Here is a 12,541-nt window from a genome sequence, read left to right on the forward strand (position 1 = left end):
TGTTGCCGGGTGAGAAATGTTTATCTTAAAACAATAACAAGGATTCGCTCCTTGTCGCGGGATTTACCCACGAATGAAAAATCCGGCAAGCATCCTTTTTTCATTAAAAACATCCCATACAGGTACAGTTCGTGGGAGATGAAAAACATGAGCAAGGGGATTACAAGTTTTAAATTTAACAAAGGCCCGCAGGCTTACAAACTAAAAAAGAGATAAGATGCATGTAATCCCTTTCTTGTCCCTCTTCTCAGGAGGCAGGTCAAGGAGGCGAAAGGGCAAAAGGGGCGTCTAGGCGAGCTACGAGTAGTAGAAAGCACCACGAGAACATCTCGGTGGCCACCCAAGGGCGGGTCGGTGATGATGGTGCCAGAAAAGGAGCTGGAAGACGAGGCGGTAGGACCGACAATACGCGATGAAGGCATTGGTGCCCGCGTACTCCGAGTTGACGGCCTTGCCACCCGCCCTCTTCCTCTTCCGCAGCCTCCCGACGCCAGCCGTCCAAGGAGACAGCCCCGCAAGGTTCGAGGAGCTGGCCGTGCCCCCGGCCAGCTTCTGTCGGAGCAGCAGCCAGGTGCAGATACTGTTGCTGCCGCACCCGCCCAGGAGCGGGGCGTCCGACGCCTAGTCGGGCTTGTCCCCGCTGTCCTCCTTGTCTCTCTCGCTCGAAGACGAGCATCCATCGTCAAAATCTCCATCAGAGGATCTCTCTACGCAGCATTTTAGGTGAGTTCCCAAGTCTCCGAAGACCTTGACGGAGAGCAGGCCATCCTCCATTAACTTGAAGTAGAGGACGAGCAACGCCGTTAGGCTGTGGATGTGGGCGAACGTCTTCCATCCACGATGGAGATACATAATTCGAGGAGCCGGGAAGTCAAGGTCGACCCGCGTGCCCCTGTTCCCGCAGCCCCTCATGTGCAACCTGAGGGTCTGGGGCGGGGCATGTTCCATCACCCGAGCGAACGGAGTGGGAAGACGAAGACGACGACACGGGGGCCGGCGGAGCCTGATGAAGAACTCGCAAGCCTGGTCTTCAACGTGGCCCTCCATTGGGAAGGGCGTCATTGGCAGGGGCGAGGCCGACGCGCCGCCCCGTCCTCCTCTTCCTCGAGCGCTATGGCCTCTGCCCCGGCCTCACCCACGGCCTCGCCCCTCCCCCTTCCCCTCGCAGTCGGTTCCACCACCACGGGTTCAGGAGGGGGAGGGACACGCTGTCGAGCGGCGACCCTCGCCGCCACCGTCGAAGGACCAGGGTTCCCTTTCTCCATGGCGGATGAGAGGAAGGAGCAGATGCAGAAGGAGATAGAAGATGGAAGAATGCGGGGTGTCGTTTCCCCCTTTCTCCTCTTTATAAAGGAACAGGGTTGAGGCTCGGCCACCCCGCTCGGCCAATCCAGACACCGGAGGCGTGGGGAATCAGGACCGACCCGTCGCCCAACCAGCGGTGGCCCAGTTTCTTGCCTCCACCATTTGCCACCACAAGGACGTGTGGCAGACGTGCAAAACTGAGGGGACGGGTGAGACGACGTCTCCCCACCCCATGATCGTGGGAAGTGGACGCCTTGAAGACCGCACCCCGACCCCGCTCAGTAAATGAGTCGCGCCTCCACACCTCTCTCTTTTTACGGGGAAGACGCGAGCCGCCTCTTTGCTGCGACGTGATGCATGCGTGTGGAAACTGTCCCACGCATTTCGCCCACGTCACGCACACCCCTCCACGCCACGCCACGCACGCGGGTTGTGGGAGGCGGAGCGCGTGGAGAATCTTACCACGGTAAAAACCGCCCCACCTGCCCGCGCACCGTTTTGGGCCTGGCCCAACAACGCGTCGCGCTTATGTGTGGCCCAGGCCCGGGGACTCCTGTCGGTGTACAAAAATAGGGGCGCATCTTTGTGCCCCTTTTCTTGTGCATGGGCAGTCAGAGCCGCGCCCACGGCCACAGCAAGCAGAACGAGGGAGGTGAGCGAAGGTAAGATCGAAGCCCGAGGCAATCAAAGCAACACCAAGGTCAAGACCACAAAGAGCAGTGAGACGAAGCAAGTTCCCCCGGCAAGACCCTTGCGGGGTGGCCTCAGCGGCCCCGGCAAGACTGTTGCCGGGACAGCTCGCCCCGCACCAACAGAGCGAGCCACCCTTGAGCGCACGACCCCCAGTGCCATCATCAGCGTGGGTCCAGGACTTGGGAAGGCACCCCTGTGGTGGCATATAGATCTTTGTGAAGACATATTCAAGATCAGATCAGAAGACGACGATTCTCGGCAAGATCCTTGCCAAGGAAGGCCACCAGACCCCCGGCAAGATCCTTGTTGGGGACGACAACACGCCACGGCGAGACCCTTGCCGGGCCACCTGGCAAGGCTCTCGCCAAAGACACCGGCAAGGCCACCACCAAGCCCACGTTAACCAAGCTTACACCACCGTTCACATGCAGCTGCCAGCCCAACCAGCTGGGCGGGCACCTGTGTGGCAACATGCAGCTCCCAGGCCAATTCATCAAGCTCCTGCGTGGTGGCATGCAAATCTTCGTGAAGGCTCCACCACCGCGCCAACTCAGCTGCCTGCCTGCCTACATGGCACCGCACGCATCCCCGGCCGAGGCGCGTGTCGAAGTAAGGAGGAGCGGCGATGGACAGGACGGGCCTCGCCCCCGTCCCCAATATAGTAAGAGGACACCTAGGCGATGCATTGAATGCACCTTGTCCTGTAATACGAGGGATAACCTCGTGCCACTGTGGACCTTTCCACCTCCTGTGTGCCACTGTGGCAACCCCTCTTTTCCAATAAAAGGAGGCCCGAGGTGACGAGTAGAGGGATTCGGCTCTTTGGAACCACACGCTGACCACAACTAGTTCGAGAGCTCAAGAACTCTCAAAAATACACCCACCAAAGCAGGACTATGGTTTTACGCATCCTCGCGGCAAAGTAGTCATTTGGGTGTGATTAGATAGCTAATAGTGCTATCATACCTAACTCTGGCAGTTAGGACAAAGTGCATTAAATGCACTGCTAGGTGTCGTGCTGAGGGCAAATCCCGGCAAGCCCATCGTGCCGCTTACCAGCCTCTTCTTATCAGCTTGACACACTTCCTAGACGGGTGTCAATAAAGCTAATATCTTCTCCTTGACGCTGCCACGTGCTTGATAGAATCCACCTGGTTCCTTAACACCATGACACTGCGCTGATTAGTGACTTGGGTGTAGTGAGGTGGAGCAGTGGCGCCTCGGTGAAGGCTCCTTGTTGAAGTAGTTAGCAGGGTTTGATCTTGGCGGCCCCAGCAAGCCTACCGGGGCGAATCTGGGCTTGCCCTTGGGAGTGGCCTCGACCTTGCCAGGCTCTCCTGCTCGACAAGGGAGGCCTTCCCAAGGTGGCCCACATCTACCTTGTTCTTGTTCATGCTCTCCTTGATCTCACAAAGAGCGGATTTTCTGTCTTAACTTGATGCCATACCTTTGTGTTTGAATATGTGACTGTCACCATGCCTGTGCATGGGTTCGGTCAGCAAACATGGATGTTTGTTTCACCGACACAAACGGAATGCACAAACCTTGATTTGCATCCCTAATGGTACTCCGTTATTTTGCAAGGACCAGTCAACCCCCGATCAAAATAAGATCACCTATCCTGGATGTGCATTCTCATCCGCAATTTGGTCTAACCTCTAATCTTGTAGCTGACTTCGGCATATTGATATCAACTATCTTAGTAGTCATCACCCATGGTACCACTGATGTGCAACATGGTCACACGATCTACCATGATCGGACCGTCACCATCTACCCAGGTATTCCATTTTCTCATTGTTGTGTGTTAGAGTAGTAGTACTTGTTAGTTCTTTTCTTTTCTTGACCGGGACATGTTTACTAGTACTATTACTACCATTTAGTATTAGATTTTTCTAACCCTCTCGCCTTCTCTTTCATTGTAGTAGTAAGGAGTACTTACTAGTAATTTTTACCTTGGAGGACGTGTATAGCTAGCTAGGCCCTTGAGGACTTAAACCCACTAGCTCCCACCATTTTTGTTTTTCCATGTCTTACTATCTCATCCATCTAACCAAGAGTGGCTATTTATAATAAGCCGGTTATTTTACTTCCTCTATTATGGAGTAGTACTACTTGCTACACAATATTACTGACCGCCATATTTGAGCACAAAATTATCATGCATGGACCTTGACCATGTATGTCACCATGTGTCCAAATCTGAGATGCCATGTGTACCATATGAATGGCGCCGAGTTCGACCCCTGTGATGCTATGTGGGTGCCGAGGAACACTCTTCGAGAGTACTCGCTTTTCATTGGGGACAACTACCCCATTGTGAAGCAGGTGCCACCTTTCGTGCACGACATCGAAGGCCTGTCGTTCATGAAGCATGGTTGTGTCTTTAGTGCGCACCACCGGATGAAGGACATGCAGGGACATGCTATCCCTGATTTATGCCGCTTCAACTTGGATGAGTCTCCATCGTGTGGAGCCGGACTAGAAAGCTACGCCAATGATTCCCATTGCCCACCGCTATGGATCGTGCCATCTATGAAGAGCACCTGGGACTGGAACCTCGAGGAGGACATGGAGCCCGTCTATAACGTGTAAGTGGAGTATGGTAAATTCTGAATGGTAGCACTGTAAATATATGTAGAGTAGTCGTGCACAAATTTATCACATGAAGTGGATATGAACTTGCGTGGCATGCTGGCATTTGTCCTTTAGAATTTATTACCAGTAAATGTGTTATGTGTATGTGCAATTTGTGTGGCTGTTGCACGGGCTCCAAGACGCTCTATGAGAAAAAAAGGTGGCACGGCTTTGGCTATAGGTGACATGGCGGCATCATACAGTAGAGATCATTTGCTATAGTTATAGTACTAGGACGACAACTCCTATAAACCATGCGCTTGGCTCTTCGCCTCTTTGGGAGGTTCAACAGTTCGTACTCCTGTGAACCTTGCACTTAGCTCTTCGCCTCTTTGGAAGGTCCAACAATGTCAGTACAATATTCTTATGGCAATCTGACACCGAATGAACTATTGCACGTCCACTACAAGGGCGAAGGTGAGGGCGAGGGAGAGGGAGAGGGCGCTGTAGTCAAAACCCTCTCCTTGTCCCGTGAGCCACCACGCGTGTGGGCGAGGGAGAGGGCGTAGGTTTAGGTAGTAAGCAAGCTCCTCCTTGGCATTTGAGCCACCGCGCCTGGGTGAGGGAGAGGGCGTAGTAAGCAAGCTTCTCCTCGTTCTGTGAGTTGACGAGACACATAAAAGTAGTATTCCATACCGTGTCCTTTCCGATTAATATGGCTTAATTTGAAACAAGATAAATACAATAGCGGTCAACGTATGTAACAATACGGTCACTGGACTCATAGTACTATGCTCATTACGGTCACTATATAGTTTTGTGGTGATTATAGGGTCACTAGCTCACCGTAGAGCGTTGTATTGCACCCTGCTGACAGGCCACATAGTCGATGTGGCACTTTGTTGATTGGTTAAATTGGCACCTGTTTTCTGGGTCCCACCTGTCAGCTGGCAGAGCAAAGAGGACAGGATACCAACCCTTGCGCGTGAACCACCCTGGCTGTGTATGTGAGTGCATGCACGTGTACCCCCTCGGTCCGTGAAAAACTATACATCTAGCATTAGAAAATTTTCCAACAAAGAGTGTACATCGACACTTCCAAGCACTTAGCCTTTAATCTAATCGGTATTGATTGACTAATGCAGCAACATGTGCTATAGCTATAGGCTGCATGTCTATCCTTAATTACAACATGCAACAACCTTCATTTAATATTCTTCTCCTGGTTAATGGTCGCACACACACATAAGTCTGCTACTTTTGGGCGTTAATCTCCACTCTTATAAAAAACCGAGTTGGTGATCATGGTGTGTCTGCCATCTTGCAATATAGACCGTCTAATCTATATGTGACGGATAGAAAGCAAACTATGGCAATTTTGCAAAAGGATACCCGCACCTCTCTCGTTCATCCTTATCTCCCACAACTTCATTGTTGAGTAATTAAAAAAGGAAGCCTCTAGAACAATCTGGCATGGTGGCCATTGCCGGCGTCGTCCATCCCCATGCCTCCTCTAAGTCTGACCACCAATCACCACCGCGCCCACTCCTCCTCACCTTATCTCTCATCTTTCTCGAGATATCATTTTTTCGATGAAATTCTCGAGACACCACATTTTTGATGAAATTCTCGAGATATCATTAGTTTTTACACATGGGATTACTCCTGCATGGGTCAACCACAATAGGTGTTTTGTAAAAAAATGCATCTTGATGTTCCATGCAATGCATGGGCATCTTGCTAGTTATGCCATGAAGTTCTGGTTCCTCTTGGGCAATGTGTAAATCTCTATATGTACAGTCTTTCACGGACGGAGGGAGTAGGCTGAGCACTTGAGCATGAGTGTGTGTGTTGCATCCTGTGTTGTGTGCCGCATGGATGCGTGAGTGTTGCGTGCATGCATGTGTCTGTGTGAGTGTTGCATGCATGCATGAGGCTTCTACTCCCTCGCATTGACATGTTCATATTTCAAGCTTCATTAAAATGTTGCATGCAAGAATTAAGAGAAAACTCACCAATGCATGTAAAATTCTGGTATTTTGTTCTTCACGCATGCATTCCAATTAATTTATTCGTAAACTCAATTTTCTTAAGGAAAACGAGCCCATTATTGAGTACTTTTGAAAAAAAAATCTTCAGGCACTCATCATTTACTACTACCTTGGTTGGTGATTTTTTATTGACCTGTATATAAACCTCGGTCCTAGTTTATTGGTCCCCTTCATATTTAGTGTAAAATTTGACCGTAATTTAACTAACAAAGTGTCAATGCATGTCATAAAAAACTATACCATTAAAAACTATGTTCAAATATAAATCCAGTGATATAATTTTTTGTGACATGCATTAACATTTTATTAGTTAAATAGATGGTCAAAGTTTGACACAAAATACTAGTAGTACTCCTACATTATTGGCGCCGGGTGCCTTGGCCAATGTTTCTTGTTGTTAGACAGGATGAGAGTAGAGGAATAGGGATACTGTACATAGGAAGTCTTGGCGATCCATTATTCCCCATCTCAGTGAGAGAGAAATATTCAAATAGTCTTCAAAGTGAAGTGACAATACACGCTAGAGCAGATGGGACACTTAATTAATAAGCCGAGCCAACGTGTTGGTGTTACTAAATCAGCCATACCCTGTTCTACCATCATGTTTGCTAGTGAAGCACGCTTCCGCAAATACGTTGCCTACACACCTCTCTCTTCCATTAGCTGACATATGGGCCCTCTTGAGGTAGACCCACATGTCATCAGCTTAACTATTTACACTTTGAAGGACGGTATATCCTGGTAGTAGTACTAATATAATTGAGGTTCCATTCACTTTCTTGTCGTCTTTCCCTCTTCTTCCTCCTCTCTTCCCCATCGTCGTCCGCACACCATTTCCCCCCGCTCACCGCTCGCCCGCCTGCGCCATCTTCCTCGGTAGCTCACGCGTACCATATCCACCCCGCTCACTGCTCGGCCACACATGCCATCCTCTTCGCTCACCGGCCCGAATCCACTTCCCCGCTGCTCATAGGCACCAAAAACTGCAATCACTCAGCACCCTAAAAAACCCTATGGTAGAACCGACTGACACACAGAGCCACGATTGGAATTCCATCCCCGATGTTCTCTTTGGAGCAGATCTGTAATCGTATGGACCTACTCAACACCGTGCGTCTGGCCGCATGCTTGGTGTCTATGTACTGTGTACTCATCTACAATCGACCGACCCTTTTCAAGACACCCTACTTGCTGATGCCCGATCCTCGCAGGCGGCCCAGACACCGACTTGACAATCCTACAGAGGTTTCCTTCGTGCCCCTCGACATGCTAACACTACCCGCCCACCTGTCCTTCATGCGCGGCCACTACTGGGCAGTCATGAAGGCCAACTGGATCATCATCATCCACCAATCCGTAGTCTGTGGCGTCTCATGGATATCTACACCCAGTGAGAAATCACCCTTCCATCGTTGGATACCACCGGCATCGAGCCTCGCAGCCCACCGGACACTCCTACCTACTACACGCGAGAGGCGTAGAGCTTTTGGTACGACCTCCTTTTGCTGAAGGTTGTAATCTATGAACTGTCCAGACCATCAGAAGACTGCACGGATTACAAGCTCATTGCCTTGTTTGACATGGGACTAGTCTATCTGGAATCCGGTCGCCATACATGGTTATGGCTCATCATCAATCCTGTTGACCCTCCATTTCTGTCTGATGCTATAGTGAACAATGGCATCGTTTACGCGGTTGACACACAAATTGGTGGCATATACTAGTGGAATCTATCATCGTGTAATTGGTCTATCTCATCTCATCTTTACCTTATGAATACGACTGCTTGTTGATTGTTAGAAATTTAGAATAGATAGTATGTCTATAACCACATCATTGTTAGTGTTTCCTAGATTTTTATGACCACACATGTTATTGTTAGAGTTGATATGAGAACAATTGGCATCTAATGATTGTTACAATAGATATTATGAGTATAACCTCATGATTGATATATGTTACTCTCATTTCCAAGATTTTTATAACCACACATGATATTACTAGAGTTGATATGAGAACAATAGTAACTGCTATGGTAGAATATGAGTAGGCCCTGGCATAGATGTTTTCCTCTCATTTATACATGATGTTTGAACCATGACATATTGCTAGAATATGAAAGGCATTGGCTTATTTTTTTTAACTTGGGGTATGATTATGACCACGACATTGCATTTCTCTGGCTATGATCTATGTCACTATTATAATAATCTTAATTCAACACATACTCTGAACATGGTTGTATATTTTTGTCCTTTTAGTCTCCAATTTGATTTGTTGCAGCAGACGCAAATGCACTAGCCTTCATAATTCTAGGGCCTGGAAATATACAAGTCAATGGGTGGTGGTTTATCACTCGTTTCAACCGACGGTGGTCATTTGATACTCATTCTCACGTACCAAATTGACCAAACCATTTCATCAAACCACATGCAGTACAATGCCTTGGGCATTCGTGACTGTGATAGCTATGGATACTTCGTGTTCGAGAAAGATCCCAGCTCCATTGGGCCAGGCATATTCAACTGGAGGTAGGTTTACAGCCTCAGCAACCACTCCATGTTCCTCGGGCTCAATTATCCGATCATCCAACTAATCATCGATCATATAACCAGTGATGATTACCGTGCTATGCAACTTCCATTCGCGAGGGGGAACTGTGTTTACACAACGTACCATGGGTTTCATGAATCACCATATCTAGATATTTGTCGACACAACTTGTTTCCAGATGATCTTAAGTGTGTGAAAGGCATGAAGCTTCCAAGCGGTGAATGGCTTTTGCAAATTCGAGATGCATCGATGTGGTTCATGCCAACAACAAATATGCACAACTTGATTCGTAGTGATATCTAGACTGAGCCATGTATCCAGCTGTTGTAGCAAGACCCTCTTTTGTTAGATATTATGTACTATAGTTAGTTTGAAGGATAGATACCTTTCTGGGATCAAGTGCATCCTAACTCACCTGCGTAGCATGTACTGATAATGATGATGGAGGCTTCAAGTGCGTAGTTGTTGGTGAAAGTGTTGTCCAATGGGAATTATATTTTGTATTACCACTACAAAAAAAAGACACATCCGTGACATTTTGGGCTGAACGAAAAAAATTTCTGTCATACATATGACACTTCTATGGCGATAATTGTGACAAAACCCGGTATCATCATAGATGTGGTGGGATCCTACTTCTATGACAAAAAATCATGACGGAAAATGGGCTTTTCGTCCTGGGCGGGCCGGAGACACAGCTGCATGACATTCTTTGGGCTGTCCATGACGGAAAAAACCATGGTAGAAGCGAGGGGGAGGAAAATTTCGGGAAGTTCCCGGTTACGGTGGGAGGTCGGGGGCCGAGCGATGCGCGTTTCTCTCGTACACGTACGCGCGTGTGTGCGAGGCGTTGGCTCTAACTGAACCCGAGCGAGGCGTTGGGCTCTGACAAAACCCGAGCGATTGCACTGCAAGCTACACGTTACTGAACCAGAGCGATCGATCGATGGCTGTTAACTGAACCTGATCGAGCGATTCCTTCGCTACTGCTGCTAACTGAAGCCGATCGATGCTGCCTCTGGATGAAAAGTGAGCATTGAGGGGGGGTTTGGATGAATAGTTCCCGGTGGGGGTGGATGAACATGACCCTGTGGTGTTGCCTCTGGATGAACAGGACCCCGATCGATCGAGCTGGTTGGGGCTGGATGAACAAGACCCCGTGGAGGGCTGGATGAACAGGACCACCCCGTGGAGGGCAGGATGAACAGTAGACGGTGGAGGGCAGGATGAATAGTAGCCCGTGGAGGGGTGGTTGAACAGGAGCCCGTGGAGAGGGCTGGTTGAACAGTAGCCGGTGGAGTAGCGCGTGGTGGAGGCTGGATGAACAGGAGCCCGTGGATGAACAGTCGCAGGTGCAGGCTAGAGGAGGTCGACGGTGGATGAACAGTAGCTCGTGGAGGCTGGAGGGGGTCGACGGTGGAGATGAACAGTATCCCGTGGAGTCCCGTTTTGCGGTACGCCACACCCCTCCTGATGAACAGGACACCCGTTTCGACCGTAGCGCTCCAACACAAGTCTGTTTCGTCCGTTTTGCGGTATGCCACACCCCTCCCGATGAACAGGACCCCCGTTTCGACCATAGGAGGTCCGTTTCCTCTGTTTTGTGGTACGCCAGACCCCTCCCGATCAACAGGACCCCGTTCCAAACGTAGGAGGTTTGTTTCCTCCGTTGTGCGGTACGCCGGGCCTCGTTTCCATTGCCTGTTCCGTCCAAGCCCTCCCGATGAACACGACCACGCATTCCATTTCGACCCAGCCGGTTGGCTCCCACACGTTCCGTTGCCTCCCCATGAACACGACACATTCCGTTGCCTCCCCATGAACACGACGCATTCCGTTGCCTCCCCATGAACATGATGACGACATTGTTTCTCTGTTCCGACCAAGCCATGTACACGAGCCCTGGCCGTACGTATGCGCGAGTAGGTGTTCGAGACCCCGCCCGTATGTACACATATGTGGTCGTATTTTCTTTCTTGCACCCCTGGCCACTGTACGTACATGTACATGCTACGTGCGCGCCTCTACTACGACACATGCGCGCCTCTACATCGACCAGTATGTACGTACACGTTTGCGACCAGAATGACAACGCTACATACGCTTCGACCAGGTGGGTCCTGACTGTCAGGCACTTCCTTACCTGCGAAGATGTAGCTGGTGGGTCCCAGCAGTCAGGGGGCGAATCATTTTTTTTTCGGACGCACTTCCTTGCGTGCGAAGATGTAGCTAGTGGGTCCCAGCAGTCAGGGGGAAACATTTTTTCATGAAATACAATGGCCCATCCGGTGGGTCCCAGCTGTCAGGTGGAGGAATCATTATTTGCCGCGTAATAAGGATGCACTTCCTTGCTGCGGACGTGGACCCAGCTGTCAGCCTCTCCACGTACAGTCCACATCTGATGGAAGTCGTTCCTTGACCATGTTGACCACGCTGCGCCGAGAGCACCAGGGCGGTGGACGACGGCGAGGCCTAGGAAGGGGACGACACGGAGGCAGGGAAGACTCGGCAGTTGTTTCCCACACGGAGGGGAGTACGACTGTACGAGGGTTTACTGGTTCGTCTACCATCGCCGGAGAATAATAGCAGGTGTGGGTGAGTAGAGGGATGGCTAGGCCAGCGATGGGAGTACGGTCGGGCAGTGAGGCCTGCGCGGCAGCACAACCGGCCGCGAGGAGGAGGGAGCAGGAAGAGCAGATATTGAAGAAGCACGACAGCCGTTGGATGGACATCCAACAGTCAGTGCTTGTGCGTCAACCTTTTTTTAGGAAAGCCTCAAATATGTGGAAAACAACATACAACCCATCTGCCATTATTTCTAATAATTTACAGCCCATTTGCTAATTCTTAAGGTTTTTTTGGAGCCCATATTCTTTTTGTTAGCATTACAGCTCATATTGTGTCAACAGTTTAAAAATTATACAAAATTTTGTATATTTCGATGCGGTCTGAACTGTTTTTAATCCTGAAATTTCGACTCACATTCAAACTGATTTTAAAAATAAATGTATATCAATATAAAATCCAACAAATTCTCCATGCATAAAAATTAATGTAATTTAAAATCTTGGAATGAATAAAAAGATATTTGAAACTAATTGCCGGTTTGATGTGTTTTAAAAATGTACAACCCATTTCTCATTACTGATGGGCCATTTTCTCGGCCAGCCGAATGAAAGCTCTCCTCATCTTGAAAGATTTGCAGCCCAACAGGCCTGACAAAGCGACTTACTTGGCAAATCACAAAAAAAAACTGGGTTGTGGCCGTGGACCCAGCTGTCAGCCTCTCCACGTATAGTACTCTTCTGATGGAAGTCGTTCCTTAACCATGTTGACCACGCCGCGCGGAGAGGACCATGGCG

The sequence above is a fragment of the Triticum dicoccoides genome, chromosome 5A, assembly GCF_002162155.2.
Source record: "Triticum dicoccoides isolate Atlit2015 ecotype Zavitan chromosome 5A, WEW_v2.0, whole genome shotgun sequence".
In the NCBI taxonomy this organism is placed as follows: domain Eukaryota; kingdom Viridiplantae; phylum Streptophyta; class Magnoliopsida; order Poales; family Poaceae; genus Triticum; species Triticum dicoccoides.